Source organism: Octodon degus, unplaced genomic scaffold (genome assembly GCF_000260255.1).
Source record: "Octodon degus isolate 3935 unplaced genomic scaffold, OctDeg1.0 scaffold00029, whole genome shotgun sequence".
In the NCBI taxonomy this organism is placed as follows: Eukaryota; Metazoa; Chordata; class Mammalia; order Rodentia; family Octodontidae; genus Octodon; species Octodon degus.
Genome location: NW_004524605.1, coordinates 9,068,212 through 9,081,562, shown reverse-complemented (window position 1 = coordinate 9,081,562; position 13,351 = coordinate 9,068,212).

The following is a 13,351-nucleotide window of genomic DNA, read 5'->3' as shown; positions in this document are numbered from 1 at the left end:
AATGAAATAAAGACTTTAGGAGACTATGGACTCATCCCTGTGAGAGACACAGCTTGGTGAATGGACAGGAAGCAAGGTCAGTGTAGGAAGCATGAGGAAGTAGATAGATTAGATGATCAAGGGCTCATGAGAGTGTCTTTGAAAGAGCCACTAACAAACCTTCTAGAGTTCTGCTTCTACATTTTCTCTGTATCACATACCACCCATGCAACTTGAAAAGCAAAACACCTGATTCTGAAGACTCTAAAACCTGTAGTAGTAGAGAAAGCCTTCCAGGCCAAGAGCCCTTTTACTTAGGGCTAGGAGAGCTCATTTCAGGGAAGCACTTTTTCAGAAGAGAAGGTATGATGTAATCAGTAAGATCTCTGGCTCATTACTATAGGACCATTGGGAAAATAAGTAATTTCTTTTCCTTCTTCTTTTTGAAAATATCATCCTGTGGACTGGAACCTATGGCCTCATACATACATAGGCAAGTGTTCAACCACTAACCTACAATGTCAGGCCCCAAACCATTAATTTCTTAGTGCTGTAATTTTTTTGTCTATAAAATGATGATAAAAATATGGGCCACAAAAATATATTTGGAATGTAAGCATGGCAACAATGTCTGATACATAACAAGTGCTCGATTATTAGCTCTCGTTATCAATGCCTAGAAGCCTCACAGCTATTTTCTACTCAAAGATTTGCATTCCCCATTCTTGCTGTTCACTGATCTTACTCTAGCCCCTTCCCCAGGAGGCTCTTAGAAGCAAGTATTTATACTATTCTCCCCTAAAATGTTTCCATATCCTGTCCATTTATAGTCAGTGTCTTTATTGTTCTGAACTTTCTAGCTTCTACTCAAAGTTAGCTGTTAGCTGAAACAAAACTCAGCCAAAGCAAAATTCTATGGAGATTCATACAATGCCAAGGATGTCCATGTAGCTAATGTAAGATGCACACAGGGATTAAACACTGTGGGTGAAGGTCATGACAATGGTTTGGTAGAGGTTGTGCTGGTGGTGGTGGGTGGTGTGTGTGTGTGTGTGTGTGTGTGTGTGTGTGTGTGTGATTTTGTCCCCTTGGGAACATACATGAATGTCTGGAAACATTTTTGAGTGTCCTAATCTTGAGAGTAGAAGCCAAAGATAATGTTCAACATCCTATACTGCACAAGGAAGTTTGCTACAACAAAGAATTACCTAGCTCCAAATGTCACCAGTGTCAGTGTTGACAATCTACTACTTATAGGTTACAGAGAGATGCTTTGGAGAAGACCAGATAAGAAAGGGCAAACTGAAAAGGAGTACTCAAAGGCTTTTGAAAGGAGAAGTGGTAGGGTACACCCTGTGCTTTAGATGGATAATCCACAAGGCCGAGCCAGGAGCCAGGCAAGGAGTCACTGGATTACAACTAACCAGGTGAAATTCAGAATTAGGGCAAGAGAAGTGGGACTATACAGGAAGTGTTAATTGAGAATTTCATTTTTATGCAACTTTTCTCCCACTCATCACCTCTATCTCCCCAAGCACATTACTTGTATTATGATTATATAAATACTATTCATTTCTGAGCTGCATAGCATAAGCACGGTTTCTTTCATGTATAGCCTTTTATTTCCAAGCTTAATAAATTCAATGCTTTACATTTATTTGATTATGCTACAAGGGAAAACATAAACTAATTTCAGGTTGGCAATTACTTTAGGGAGAGGAAAGGGGAACAGGATGGCATTTTGTAACAGTGATTGTACCATTTTATTTCTTCGAGAAAAATGTCTTTGAATCTAAGACAGTAGAAATATTGGTGATACTTTCTGAATTTTCTTATGTGGTTTAAATCTTCCTATTCTTCTCAATAAAAGAGAAGGAGTTGTGAGGTGAGACTTGGGAAAAGTAGGACTGGTGAATATTTTCAGTGCAATGGACATGGAACGTTAGAAAAGAAAAGTGAAGAATTGCATGCAAATGCTCAGAGCCAAATATAAGAGGAGTATGATAACAATGGTAATACTCACCAAGGTTAGAACTGTAGAAAATAAAAATGTTTGGGAATATGCAGGTGTGTGCAGACACTATAGAGGGTTGCCAAGCAATACGAGCTATCTTTTAGGTATGTTGAAGTCAGCCTCCTGCAGTATGTCTTTGTGCTAATTCATTTGTGAGCGAGCTAATTTGGAAATTCCAAATGAGAAGGCACAGGTAGCCTCAGATCCTTGGGGTGCATCTCCTTGGGGAGGGCTGAGTCACTGAAGCCAAAGAGTGACCAGGGTCTCCAGAGGAGAACGGAGACTGATGGGACACAGTCTGAAGCCTGAGCTTTAGATTATCAAATTGTAGCAACTAATGAAGAAATGATGTATTAAAAGCAACCAAGAAGAGATTTTAGAAGCCAGAAGAGTATGTGAAGCACATGTTGTCATGGAAACCAAGGACAGGAGTTCTGAAAATGAAAGGGTGGACAATGGTGTTAGAGGCTACACCAGTAAGAGAGGAGAAGGATTGGGCTAAAAAGGAGCCACTGGATGTGATGATGAGCAGCACAGGGGAGGGTATTTAGGTAAAAGTTTCCATAAGGGCTTCTCATTCATTCATTTATTCATTCATTCATTCATTCATTCATTCATTCATTTATTCACAGCTATTTATTCAGTCCATATAATGCCTTGATCCAATGTAAGGATCTGAGAAAATACCATCCAGAAGTTCAAAGTCTGGATGTAAATGTATGCATCATTAGTAAGCAACAGGCAATTGATCATTTCTATGTTAAAAGCATACAGAGAATCTGAGGAGATCCACCAGAGCAGGCTTCCTGGTGGAGGTGACACCTAAGCAGAATTTCAAAGGGTGAAGCCTGAATGGGAGCCAGCCATGCACAGCGATGATAGCTGGTGGAAGCTGACTATTGTTCAGGTAGAAGGATCAGCATGCATAAATTTTAGAACCAGAGTATCATGGTGAATTTTGAAGAAGCAGGAGAAGAGCTCAGAAAGTTTGGAGTGTTGGAAGATGAGCCAGATCAGGACTCTATTGTGTTCTAAGCTGTGGACTTCATTCTGAAATGTGTGCAGCAGCTAGAGGTGTGTGTGGGAGAACTGGCCCGGCGCTTTCAGGCTTAGGGGATGCCAGCTGCAGAGGCAGCCTGGGTCTTCACAGCAATATTTGTTATTTAGCAAATGCTAAAAACATTTGATGGATTAATGAAAAGGCATAGAACTAATAACTTTCAATCATTTTTAAGAAAGTAAACTCATGAAATAGAGTGCAGAACAGAGACAGAGAGGAAATGGGATGTTTGTCCATTGTCCCTTTGTTAAAAATGTAGCCCCCTTTTCAGATTCTAAAAATGCATGCTTGTAATGGCAAATGTTAGTGGATAAACCAAAAGGGGGCTCAAGGTCACTACAGCCTATCTCCACAGAGACGATCCCCAACACCGCTGTGACTGCCTCTCCATCTCTTTGCGTATATGTGGATGCCCACCTATCTGCATTTGGTGGATGAGATCTGACTTTATGTCCATTATCAAGGACACGCTTTGTATTGCTTGGGTTGGAGGAAGGATGGAGAAACACTGAACACAGTTCCTGAAAGAAGTGCCAGGTGAAGGAAGGAAAGTGAAAGCTAAAACAGAACCGACATCAGGATAAAATCAGCAACATCTAGACTATAGAACTTTCTTTAAAGAAAGCCAATTTCTTCAACAAATGTAGTACAAGGGAAACACACACACACACACACACACACACACACACACACACACGTGGGATTGAAAACCTGTAGATCCTATTAGAATCAATGGACAAATCAAATAGATGCAAAATGCTAACTGGGTTTGGAGAGTGATTTAATCAAACAGTTAAAAAGCATTTTACAAGGACCAGGGGTATGGGTCATCAGCATACTTGCCTGCCTGGCAAGTACAAGATCCAAAGTTTGATCTCTGGTATCAAAAAAAGAAAAAAAAAAAAGAAAAAAAAAGCATTTTAGAATCATATTGGGTATTCACATCCAATAAAATTATACATTACTAAAGAATTATTTTTATGTGTGATAATGCTGTGGTTTCTTTTAATGGGACTCTTTTAAACATCAATGGATGAAATAATACACCTAAGGCTTCCCTGCAAATATGAAGGCTGGCGTTCTCTGTGAGACAGGGTATATCCATGAGACAAAGCCAGATATGAAGTGTTACAGTGTGGTGATGGGCACATGGGGGTTTATCAAACTATCATCGTTACATTTACTTTTGTTTATACTACCATAAATGTTTAGAAGAAAGAATGCAAAAAAGGAAGGAAGAAAACAAAGGGACCCAGGAAAAGCAGGGAAAAGGAACTCTGGCTACAGAGTTGATTAGATACACAGTCCGTGTCTGCTTTTGAGAACGGTAGTACAACATTCTTTCCACACAGGAGTTAAAGACAGACAATGGAAATCTGAGATGGGGTAGAAGAGGTGGAAGAATGTCATTTATGAGGGTTCTGGGAAGAAACAGTGCATTTCTGAGCTGCAGAGAAGAGGGCATCTTTTTGGAAGTTTGCCATGGGGACATCATATGAGTGGGCTGTCGGTTAGGGATGGAGAAGAGGATTGTGGAAAGGTACCTGGAATGCTTGCTGGGCCAAGGAATGTGGGCTGAAGACAGAACCAAGCAGAGCATTGTGACACAGAGACAGAAGGCAGCTAGGTCTCCAAATAAGACTAGTGAGGGTTGTGGGCTGGGTCAGACATCCTTGTCTGCCTGTGGGCAAGAAGATACTCAGGAAGGAAGTAACACGGTCATATCACTAGTGAGCACTCTGTCCAGGGGAAGAGGACAGAGTAGGGGAAATCTGAAGATATTCAGTTTGCAAATCAACCCTTAGGACTTGGTGATCAATAGATTCATTGGGCAAAGAGAGAGAGAGAGAGAGAGAGAGAGAGAGAGAGAGAGAGAGAGAGAGAGAGAGACAGACAGACAGATATCAAGAATGCACTGGGCAGGTAGAAAGCAGGCGGATCACTACTCATGTTGGCTATGTAGTGAGACCTGCACAAATAAAGAAAAACTAAGAATGACTCTAGAATCTGCAGTATAGAGTGAAGTGCTGAGGGGTTAAGACCTATGTTGAGTGCCATATCCTGCTAGCCAGTGAGAGAGAAGGTTCAGAAGCTCAGGCACTCCAGCATTCCTGGCCATCAGCAAATACATGTCCAATACTTACGAGAACAGCCTTCTAGTGGGTTCACTGACCCTGTTTTGTTTAAGGGACCAATGACAGCCAAGCTCACTTGAGGCAATCCACCCAGGACACACACAAATGGCAGTGTGCTGAAGTGAATAGAAGGCGCTCACCTGCGTTTCCCTACTGAGCAGAACCATGGTTCACAATGAAACAAGCCACCTGCACTGTAGAGGCAGCCTGGTGTGATGTGGTTAGTGTTTAGCTGGGCTTGTTTGAATCTTGACCCTTCTTTCAATCAGCTTACATGCTAAGGTGAGAAAAGATATAGAGAGGAGCCAACAATTAGCTACCTAGAGAGGAGCCTACCAAATCCAAGGCTCCAGCGAGGTGGCTGAGGTCTGCAGCTTGGCCTGTGCATACAGCCAACTGGTGAAACAGACCAGGGGTGGAAAGTCCTATGCATTTTTAGTGTGCCTTCTCCAAGCCACTGAAAGGGAGTGCTGAAAATGCCTAGAGCTACTCTTGTATTAGCTGCTACTTCTTGAGCTGAAATAGGAATCCACCCGGTCCAACCTAGTCTCATGACACACGAGAAAGTAGAGCATCTATATAGTCTGGTTTTCCCAAGAGCACAGAGCAAATTAGTAAGAAAGCAGGGACTGAATTCCTAGACTCCTAAATCAGCATTCTTCCTTTCTTTTCTTTATATGATGTTTGGTGGTAAATCCAAAGTAATATTCCTGAGAAGGGGCCAGCCATGTAGCTCAGTGGATTAAAGCTCCTGCAAGCAGGCCCAGGGGCTGGGGGTTCGATCCCCAGACCTGTGGTGCCGGCCCCACCCCCAGGGCACACTGAGACAGCAATTCTACTGGGTGTGGTGGTGTGCCCTGTAAACAGGCAGATCACAAGTCCAATCTAGTAGTGAGACCCTGAATACCTTGTAGACCCTTCCCTAAAAAAATACAAAAAAAAAAAAAATTCCCGAGAGGAATTTATAAATACAGCAAATCTAATTTACACCTTTATTCTCCCACCTGGAAAACCAACAGTTGAAAAGATAATTTTTCTTGCCTTTGTGATGCTTACATTCTAGCAGAGAAGGTAGTCAGATACCAGGTATGTTGTCAAGTAGATTACATCATTATGTAAGTTAGAAATCAAAGAAGATAAAATGTTGGGAGTAGGGAGAATTTTAGGTATAGTGATCGAGATAATCTCACTATGGAAAGGTTTTTTTTTGAGGTAAATCTCAGTGGGCATGCAAGCATCTGGGAGAGAGTACCCTAGGCAAGAGCGTCTGAGTGGGAGAGCCTAGAGAAGAGGGCACATCAGGAGTTGTGGCAATAGCTAGTGGAGCTGACCAGGAGAGAACAAAAGGTAAAGGAGTGAGGTGTGAGCTCAGAGACAATGGGACCCACCTCCTACAGGGCCCTGAAATTCAGGGCGAAGACTTGAGATTTACTTTGATTAAAGTGGGAAGTTGGGGAGGAGAGAAGACTGAGTGAAACTTGTCACACTGGCAAAATAGAAAAAATAAGTTAAAAGGGATAAGAGCTCAGCCGTAGAGAGAGTGCTGAGGTATAAGCACCTGCCTGGCAAGTGTAAAGTTCTGAGTTTAATCCCAAGTACCTAAAACAACAACAAACAAAACAAAACAAAACAACAACAATAAATCCCAAACCAAAGCCAAACCAAAACAACAACAAAAGATAAGAGCTGAAGCCCAGAAACACCACAGAAGAAATTATTAAAACTGAAGCAAAAGCTGGTGGTGGCTGGGATTACCAAGGTACCAGAGGGTTTGGTGAAAAGTCCATTCACTTCTGGTTATGTTTTGAAGCTAGAACAAATAAGATTTGCAACAAAGCTGGAAGTACAAAAATGAAGACAGGAGCTGTGGACTATCTGAAGGCATCTACAGGAATGGAATTGCCATTAATAAAGCATGTTTTGAGGTGTGGGGAGAATTCATAAGGTTAATTTTAGACCTATGTTTAATTTAAAATACCTATTAAACATTCAGGTGGAAATGTCAAGTAGAATTGAATGTGAATGTAGAGTTTTGGGGACAAATCTAAGCTAAGGCTGTGTGTTTGGTGACAGAGCACGGTGTTTAAAGCAAGGAAATGGCGTTGAATTGAGTGAGGAGTGAATGTAGCCATAAGAGTAAGGCAACTCAGGGACTGAGCTTCAGAGGATTCCAGCATTCAGACGGCAGGAAGATGCCGATGACCCTGCAGGAGAAAAACACCCAGAAGTGGGGGAGAAGCCTGGTGAATGCAGGCTTCTGGAATCCGAGAGAAGCAGGCACTCTGAGGACAGAGAATTTCCTTGTGTTAAATGCTCCTGGGAGGAGCACGGTTAGACAAGGAGACTGAGAAATGTCCATGGGCCTTAATGCAGAGGCCACTATCAACCTTGAGAAGTGGTTTTTCCTTTTTATTTATTTCTTTTTTTAAAAATAAAATAATGGGGAAGAAAACCATTCCCTATTGGTGATGGCTGAGGAGAGAATGGAGAGAGACACATCGAAGACAGCAAGTCCACATACACTTTCCATGGGGGTGCTACAGGACAGAAGTAGAGGAAAGGAGGCGTTAAAGAAGGGGAAGATAGGAATAATAACAGCTTAAGTGTGTTGATGAAAATGATTCAAATACAGAAAGAAAAGAAAAAAACAATTGCTGGAATAAAGCTAAGTAAATGAGAGCATCCTATTGTTCTCTTTCAAGTACTTCATTTTTTAATTAAGCTTTTTGGTACATTTTAAGTATAGATAATGATCATATTCACCATGAGGAATTTGCACCTATACATGGTATAACTTGATTCTTTTTTCCCCCATTTCCCTACACTCTCTTCAACCCTCTTCTTGTTCACAAAAGCTTTGTTTCTACTTTTTTCCTTCCTTTCTCATGTTTTCCCCTCATTGCTTCATCCACCTCCTTTTTTCTCTTTCCAATTTGACCATTTTTTTTTCTATTTCACAATATCTGTTATACATTTTGGTCCACTTTAACACTTACAGTTTCTTGCGCTCAAGAGAGAATGTCATATTTATGTGTATATCCCATTTATTTCACATAAGAGTATGGTCTCAAGGTTCATTCATTCAGCTAGAAATGCCTCAAGTTTATCATTCCTTAGGGTAGAGTAGTACTCCTTGCATAAAAGAAACACAGCTTTATCCATTCATCAATTGACAGGAATTTGGGTTGTTTTTGATATTTTACTATTACAAACTATGCTGTTATAAATGTGGGTATCTAAATATTGCTATGGTGAGATGCTTTTAATTCTTTCAGGAAGATAATCAAGAAGGGGAATAGCTGGGTTGAATGGAACCTCTGGGCCTAGTTTTTTGAGGAATCTCCACACTGATTTCAGTAGTGGTTGTACTAGTCTACACTCCAACCAACAATGGAGATGGGTTCTTTTTTATCCATAGCTCCACCAGCTAGTTGATTTCTGGATGATTTCTTGAAATAGCCACTGAAGAGAACTAGAATAGTAAAGGCATTTCTCAGGAGCAAAGGCAAGGCGGGGGACATCAAAATCCCTGACTTGAAACTATACTACAAAGCCACTGTAATAAAAACAGCATTATACTGGCAAAGACAGACTGGATCAGTGGAACAGATTAGAAGATGCAGAAACAACTCCTAACATATTCAGCCACCTCATCTTTGACAAAGGTGGCAAATACCTTCACTGGAAAAAGATAGCTTCTTTAATAAATGGTGCAAGAAAAACTGGCTTGCCACATGCTAAAGATTAAAACTAGACCCATAAATCTCACTATGCACTAAACTAAAATAAAAATGGGTTGAAGATCTAAATATTGAAAGAAAAATACTAAATCTTTTGGAAGATAGACTAGGTAAAACCCTTGAATATACTGGGATAGACAAAGACTTTATGCACAAAAACTCCAATTACACAAGAGCCATCATAAAGAATGAACAGCTGAGAGCTCATTAAAAAGCTTTTGCACAGCCACAGACACCACCAGCAGTGTGAAGAGACAGCCCCTAGTGTGGTAGAATGTTTTATTGCTTCATTTTTGCCAAGGGCATATCAAGGTCAGGTGCTGTACATGAAGGTGTGGAGAAAGTGCTCGGGGTTTGAAAGAAATGAGAAGTGTGAAATTATTTCCTGGGAGAGTGGGAGGGAGAACACACCAGGGCAACATCATCTGCTTGAAAACTTACTTGTTGATCGTAAGTTAAAAGCCAAATCACTAATTGGGTAAGAGTTCATATTCTGGTCTTCTTATTGCTCAGCTCCTGTCCAGGCGGGTGAACAGTTAAATTCACTTAGTATAGTAGGCTCGGCAAGCAAGTACTATGCATTCCGGAAATCAGGAACTAGAGCAGGGAATTAAAGTAAGCCAAAGAGAATGACTATACTGACAATCAGTTACTTAATCTAAATAAAGAGGGGAAGGAGGAGGCAATACAGTGAGGGATGAAGGGCAGGATAGAAATGACATAAACAACAGGTTGAAAGCAATCAGGGATGTCAGGGTCTGCTTGGCCCAGGGATTCCAAGGAATGTGGTGCAAACGGAGGGGGTGGAAGATAGTCCTGCTGTTGATATTTTAGAGACCTCTAAGTAATAGGACTTGGTGGAGATCATGAGACTGAATTGAGGAGAAGGGTGGGTCATCAGAGAAACAGAAGTTAGGAAACCCCGGGGGCCACAGTTCTGGATTGAACAGTTTCCTGTACTAAATAGACGTGAGTCAGAACTTGAGATCCTGGGACGCTGGGGTTAGAGCAGTATTGCACACCAGCCACTCGGAGCTGCTCTAGCTCAGGGTCCTCTCTGTTTTGTTTCTTTTGTCTTTTTTTTTTTTTTTTCTGTTTTCCTTTTTGGTGCCTGAAATTGAACTCAGGGCCACATGTTTACCAGGCAGGCACTGTGAGGCTGAGCTATATCTCTGGTCCTCACTCCTTCTCCTTAACCTATTATTATTATTATTATTATTATTATTATTGAATTATTTACTCAAATTTGACATTATACCTGTTCACTAGCAAACACTACTGTTGTTTCCTGATAGTCACTTTCTCTTTATTTCTTTAAAAATGAATAGATATATATTATATTTAATATGAGTATATCTATTTTTAAGATAAGAGCAATCACATGAATTGCTTTGGCAAGTGAAGTGTGAGTCATTTCCAATCTTGGAAGAGATATGACACACACATGGCTGTCACATGTACATATCTGTGATGCAAAGGCCAGTTGCCTTGGACGTGGTGGAGTGTGTGAAATAAAGAATTTATCCAGTGTTGAGAGTTAGGTGTCCCTTTCAGTGTAGGTTAACCTGTCCTAACCTGGCTGGGGTCTGTATGACTCTCTGGCTGGTCTTGTACCACTTCCCAAGCACACAGGGATGATAAAACACCATCTTTGTCCTCAGATCTATGGATGTTTATCGACATGGTGGCAGAAGAAAGAGAGAGGGACTGCAAAAGGGGCCATGAGATGGCTTTGGAAAGGGCAACGGATTTCACCTTTCCTCGCCCCAGACTGGTGTTTGGAGCCCTCCTCAATTTGCTCAGATACTCCTCTTTTTTGAATCATCACTGAAGCTCCTGGGCTCTGTTCAACAGTGATGTACTGTCAGGTTCTGTGCCAAAAGCTAACTGCTGCAGTGAATGAAGCAGATGATTTTTGTCCCCCTGAGACTAACAGTTTAGTGGAAAGGATGTTAAATAATTAATTTATCACTGGAGCAAATTTTATGAAGGAGCAATGTACGACAAGCAAACTTAACCTGGATTCACCCAGAGAACTGGCTGGTGAGGAGGAAGGCACTAGTACAGCTGGTGGATACTGCTTGTTCACAGGTCCTATGTGAGAAACAATATAGTCTGCTCAGGACTCTGAGGGTGATCTCTATGCTGAGGTGGACTTGAATTTCAGAAATGAGACCACGGAGGTAGTTGTGGGCAAAGGCCAATCTCAGGTGTCTTTGCAAGCCAGGCTAAAGGTTGGGATCTTCATCCTAAAAACAAGGTGAAACAATCAGAAAGTCACATTCCTAACAGGGAAAGTCACCAAATTTCCATTGTAAGATTTCTCTTGCAATAGAGTTCAGAAAAGTTTTTAAAGGGTTGGCTATAAATGCAAGTAGACGAGTAAGGAAACTCCTGCAATTGGCAGATAAGAGAAGGTGGTGGATCGGAAAAGATGGTAATGGAAAGTGAGAACTTCAGAATATATTTTGAAGCAAAACTCAATTTAAGATGCAATTATGGTTGATATGGAAGATGGTGAAGAGGGAAGATTCAAAGATAATTCCAGTTATCTGAAAACTGAAGGGGTAATAGTGTTACTGCTGATAAGGGAAGCACATTATAGGTGTTTGTAGAAGAAGAAATTAAATATGAACCATGAGAATCCCAGAATCCTCCAGTGCACCCTATCTCTTGGGACAGATCCCTCCGTAGGTTGTGTGTGCACCCATGAATGCTCCTTCTGCTCCACATGTGAATAATTCATCTCACACACCAAGTCCTTTCTGCCAAGCAATCTGAGCTGGACTTCACAACAAAAGAGCCCAAGACCATGGTCAATCAATAAGTGAAGTGGGAAGATCTGGTTCTTTAAACCCAGGTTGGAAGAAGCTAGGCAGTTCACCTCCAGTCCAAGTCCTTTTGCTGTTTTCTCCCCCTCTCCTGGGGTGGTGCCTTTGCAGTGTGTACCCAGGCTGGGTTCACTTAGCACAAGCATGCTACAGTGGTTGTTTCTCAGTCATCTGAACTGTTTGAGTTGAGGGTTTACCCTAAAACAGGCATTAAAAAAATTCTGCCCCAAGGGGTGATTTCCAATATACTCTTCCTAAACAAATTGGAAATATCTGGAGACAGAATTCTTTCTGACAACAAATTTACTAAATGCACCTTCATCTCCTTAAGACCTAGGAGGGAGAAAGAAGAAATAGTTTTTGCAAAACGACTGTATTAATCATTACCCTTGTAATGTAGCTATGGGCTTCTAAGTGGGCCAGTGTCCCTTTTAAAGCATCTAGGCACAAAAGGGTGACTGATATGTCATCATTAGCACAAGGCTTTCCAGCTGAAATCTTTGGTTTCTGTTCAAAGATAAATCTATCTTTCCTCTCAAAAGTGCAGAGGTCCTGCCTCAAGCTATTTGCATTCATTTGCACCCAGGTTTAGATTTAGAGTTTTTCTTGACAGTAGGATTGTTTTATGAAAACCAGATGGTGCTCTAACAAGGACGCCAAGTGTCAGGGTCGAAAGTCTGGAGGCTTTGCTCTGTACTTTGGAGAGATGCAAGCGCTACTTGGGCTCCACTTTGTTGTCTATACAGGACACAGCAATCTCTGTTTGGCACATCTGCTCAATCCCATCAGGTTGTTGCTGAGAGCTTCGCAGTGTCCAGCCAGATCACTATTTCTCTTTTGCTGTAAGAAGCATCTTACCATTGTCACCGAGCAGTATCCAGCTGGGTACATCATCTGAATGACTCCTTCGAGCCCAAGCTGGGTGGGAGTGGGTGGGGCAGAGTCCTGGTCTTCACCAGACAGATCATATTGTCTGTTCATGAACTGTAGACATGTGACTGAAAGGTGACAATTCATCTGCGCTGGTGACGGCACTGCATTCCAGATCTTTAGTTCAAGCTTCTCCTGAAGTCTAGGAGTGATTATCTTGGACTTAGCATTTCTCAGGAATTCTGTGTCCTTATAATTTCCCTCTTTTGCCTCCATTAGCTTGGGATCATTTCTATTTCTTTCTTTTTTTCTTTTTCTTTTTTTTTCTTTTGTGGTACCAGGGATTGAACTCAGGACCTTGCGCTTACCAGGCAAGTGCTTATTCCACTGAACTATCTCCCTGGCACTATTTCTATTTCTTAAAAACAAGGTATCTTATCAGTGACATAGTGGTATAGGGAGCTGTGGAGCCATGGAGCTGGAGAAAGCCTACCCTTGCCCCTGGAAGTGATTAGGCCAAAAATCAGTCAACAGGAATGCCTCTACTGATGTTGGATTTCTGTCCATCGCTTTGTCTAAGGTCTTCTGAGTACTGAAAGCATTCTGGCCCTAGCTGAGCTCTGTGCCACATTCAACAAGTTGTTTTTCTCTTATCCTTGAACTTCTTTTTTATTTCTTGGGACACATGAATGCACACACACACACACACACACACACACACA